The sequence below is a fragment of the Cryptomeria japonica genome, unplaced genomic scaffold (genome assembly GCF_030272615.1).
Source record: "Cryptomeria japonica unplaced genomic scaffold, Sugi_1.0 HiC_scaffold_210, whole genome shotgun sequence".
In the NCBI taxonomy this organism is placed as follows: Eukaryota; Viridiplantae; Streptophyta; class Pinopsida; order Cupressales; family Cupressaceae; genus Cryptomeria; species Cryptomeria japonica.
Genome location: NW_026729032.1, coordinates 90,001 through 93,968, shown reverse-complemented (window position 1 = coordinate 93,968; position 3,968 = coordinate 90,001). Strand labels below are relative to the sequence as shown.

Genomic DNA, 3,968 nt, shown 5'->3' with positions numbered 1-3,968 from the left:
CAAGGTGCACGCGAGGTGCGCACCCGGGGCAAACCGGGGTCCGGCTTCGTGCACGCCGCACCTTGGAGCACACATCGGGGCGCTCCCGGGTTCGCACCGGCGTTGCGCACCGTGGTGGGCACCTCGGAGCGCACCGTGGTGGGCACCTCGGAGCACACCAAGGTGGGCAGCGAGGTGCGCACCTTTGATGCGATGCCTTCACTAATTTCCATAAAAGGCAAAAAAAAACGAGATTTTAAAATTTCCGTTTTGAAAGATAGTGAGAAAAAGGGAATGCTGGTGCCATCTTGAGCCCGCCCTGGTGCGCAGCCCAGCCAAGGTGTGCGCACCAAGGTGCCCACCCTGGCGAAGGTGCGCGCCCGGGCAATTAACCCAACTTCCAACTTCGCGCGCGCCAGGGTGGGAGCGCACCCAACAACCGGGCCTGGGAAGAGCCAATGCGAGAAACCCCACCAAACGCTCTGACAAAAAAAGAGGGGGCGCTCCAGTAACCCCGCTTCGGAGCGCACCCTGGGCAAACCCAGCCAGGGTGCCCACCCCGGCCAAGGTGCAGGCGAGGTGCGCACCCGGGGCAAACCGGGCTCCGACAACGTGCACGCCGCACCTTGGAGCACACTTCGTAGCGCTCCCGGGTGCGCACCTCAGAGCACACCAAGGTGGGCAGCGAGGTGCGCACCTTTGATGCGCTGCCTTCACTAATTTCCAGAAAAGGCAAAAAAAAGAGGAGATTTTAAAATTTCCGTTTTGAAAGATAGTGAAAAAAACGGAACGCGGGTGCCATCTTGAGCCCGCCCTGGTGCACAGCCCAGGTAAGGTGCCCACCCTGGCAAAGGTGCGCACCCGGGCAATTAACCCTACTTCCGACTTCGTGCGCGCCAGGGTGGCAACCGGGCCTGGGAAGAGCCAATGCGAGAAACCCCACCAAACGCTCCGACAAAAAAAGAGGCGGCGCTCCAATAACCCCGCTTCGGAGCGCAGCCGGGGCAAACCCAGCCAAGGTGCCCACCCCGACGAAGGTGCACGCGAGGTGCGCACCCGGGGCAAACCGGGCTCCGACAACGTGCACGCAGCACCTTGGAGCACACTTCGAAGCACTCCCGGGTGCCCACCGGCGTTGCGCACCGTGGTGGGCAGCGAGGTGCGCACCTTTGATGCGCTGCCTTCACTAATTTCCAGAAAAGGCAAAAAAAAATGAGATTTTAAAATTTCCGTTTTGAAAGATAGTGAAAAAAACGGAACGCGGGTGCCATCTTGAGCCCGCCCTGGTGCGCAGCCCAGGCAAGGCATGCGCACCAAGGTGCCCACCCGCGGTGCACGCCCGGGGCAAACCGGGCTCCGACTTCGTGCAGGCCGCACCTTGGAGCACACTTCGGAGCGCTCCTTGGTGCGCACCATGGTGCCCACCAGGGCGCACCCGGGGCAAACCGGGCTCCGACTTCGTGCACGCCGCACCTTGGAGCACACATCGGAGCGCTCCCAGGTTCGCACCAGCGTTGCGCACCTTTGATGCGCTGCCTTCACTAATTTCCAGAAAAGGCAAAAAAAAACGATATTTTAAAATTTCCGTTCTGAAAGATAGTGAAAAAAACGGAACGCGGGTGCCATCTTGAGCCCTTCCTGGTGCGCAGCCCAGGCAAGTTGTGCGCACCAAGGTGCCCACCCTGGCGGAGGTGCGCGCCCGGGGCAAACCGGGCTCCGACTTCGTCCACTGCATGGTGCCCACCAAGGCGCGCAACCCAGCCAAGGTGCCCACCGCAGCGAAGGTGCACGCGAGGTGCGCACCCGAGGTGCACACCCGGGGCAAACCGAGCTCCGACTTCGTGCACGCCGCACCTTGGAGCACACTTCAGAGCGCTCCTTGGTGCGCACCAGGGCGCGCAACCCAGCCAAGGTGCTCACCCCGGCGAAGGTGCACGCGAGGTGCGCACCCGGGGCAAGCCGGGCTCGGACTTCGTGCACGCCGCACCTTGGAGCACACATCGGAGCGCTCCCGGGTTCGCACCAGCATTGCGCACCTTTGATGCGCTGCCTTCACTAATTTCCAGAAAAGGCAAAAAAAAAAAAAAAACGAGATTTTAAAATTTCCGTTTTGAAAGATAGTGAAAAAAACGGAACGCGGGTGCCATCTTGAGCCCGCCCTGGTGTGCAGCCCAGGCAAGTTGTGCGCACCAAGGCACCCACCCTGGCCAAGGTGGGTCACGGGGTGGGTCCTAGGGTGGGTAACGGGGTGGGTACTAAGGTGCGTGCCAAGGTGGGTCATGGGGTGGGTGCCAAGGTGGGCACCAGGGTGGGTGTGCACCAACCCTAGCCAGGGTAGGTCACGGGGTGGTTGTCGGGGTGGGCGTCAAGGAGCCAAGGTGGGTGGCAAGTAGCCAAGTTGCGTGCCAAGGTGGGTGTCGGGGTGGGTGCCAAGGATCCAAGGTGGGTGCCAAGGAACCAAGGTGGGTGTCTGGGTGGGTGCCGAGGTGGGAGCCAGGGTGGGTCCCAAGGTGAGTGCAAAGGTGGGTGCCAGGGTCAAGGTGAGTGCCAATGTGGGTTCCAAGGTGCCAGGGTCAGGGTGAGTGCCAATGTGGGTTCAAAGGTGCTAAGTTGGGTGCGAGGTTGGGTGCGAGGGTGGGTGGGTGCCAAGGTGTGCTAGGTGGAAGCCCGGGTGGGTCGGCATCCCATGGGTGTCGAGTTGGGTGCCTGATGGGTGCTTCTTGTCAAGTTTTAGTCGTCGGGACTCATTTCGAGCCTTAGAGGTCGTTTCTTGTCCGGTTGCCCTGTCTTCGACCTGGGAACCCAATTTTGGTCCTCGGGTCCCATTTTTTTTTGTCTCGCATCCCACTTTTGGCCTGTGGCCTTTTCGGGGTCGATTCTCGTTTTGGGCATCAGAGCATGTTTCTTCTCCTAAAACCCAATATTTGTTTATTAAGTCTCGGAACACATTTTTGTTCTCGTGGACCCATCATGGGTCTTGGAACGCATTTGTGGTCCTTGGGTCCCATTTTGCATCCCGAAACTTGTGTTTTGGTGCTTGATCCCTATTTTGGGTGCCCACCTTGCACCAAGTGCGCACCCGGGGCAAACCGAGCGCCTTGGTGCACCGGGGCAAGATCGAGCGTGCACCCGAGGCGCCCCGAACATGCACCAAGGTGCACTCGGCCCACATGTGAGCGCAGGTCGTTGCGCCCGAGGTGGTGTGTGGGCACCGCGTTGCAGACGGGACACTGCACGCACACGACGCCCCGTCCAGGTGCACGCACGTAGGCCGGGCCGGGTGCACACCCGACGCCCTAGCAAGGTGCGCGCACCCGGGCAGGGCTCACACTTGGCGAACGGGGCGCACTTCGCGAGGGAGGGTGTGCACCTCGACGGGGGTGGGTGGCCGGGGTGGATTCGCACGTGGGTCGCGGTTTGCTAAGTACACACTGCGACAAGCTCATAACGGGTGCGATCATACCAGCGTTAGTGCACCGGATCCCATCAGAACTCCGCAGTTAAGCGCGCTTGGGCCGGAGTAGTACTGGGATGGGTGACCTCCCGGGAAGTCCCGGTGTTGCACCCTTTTTTAGTTTTTCGCCGGGCGTCGCAATGCTATTTGAATAAACCTTTTGCCCGTTTGCGTTCTCGTCGGGGCCGGGCCGGGCCGGGGTGCGCTGCCCGCACTACCGCGCGCGCGGGGGCGACACCGAGCGCGCACCCGAGGCGCCCCGAGCACACAGGCCACGGTGCAACCCGGGCGTTGTGCGCGCACCCCGGTGCGCCCGAGGTGCTGCGCGCGCACCCAGGTGAAATCGGTGTGCACCTCGGCCAGTGCGCGCTCGGTCGAGTCGCGCACGTTGGCCAAGGTGCACGGTGATGTTTCTTACTCTAAGGTTCCGCACCAGACGCCCGGGACAGGTGAGCGAAGCTGGGCGGGGCCGGGTGCGCGGCCGGGGCAGGTGCACGCAGCTAGAGAGAGCTTTGGAGCACACCAGAGGTGCGCA

General features: G+C 61.8%; 1 non-coding gene across 1 annotated transcript; it reads left to right on the top strand.

Annotated features, from left to right (window-relative positions):
- The first annotated feature begins 3,428 nt into the window (after nt 1-3,428).
- On the top strand, nt 3,429-3,547 carry LOC131868578 (5S ribosomal RNA). Its single transcript, XR_009367025.1, has one exon. It is a non-coding gene; the product is annotated as a 5S ribosomal RNA (ribosomal RNA).
- Nucleotides 3,548-3,968: the final 421 nt, after the last annotated feature.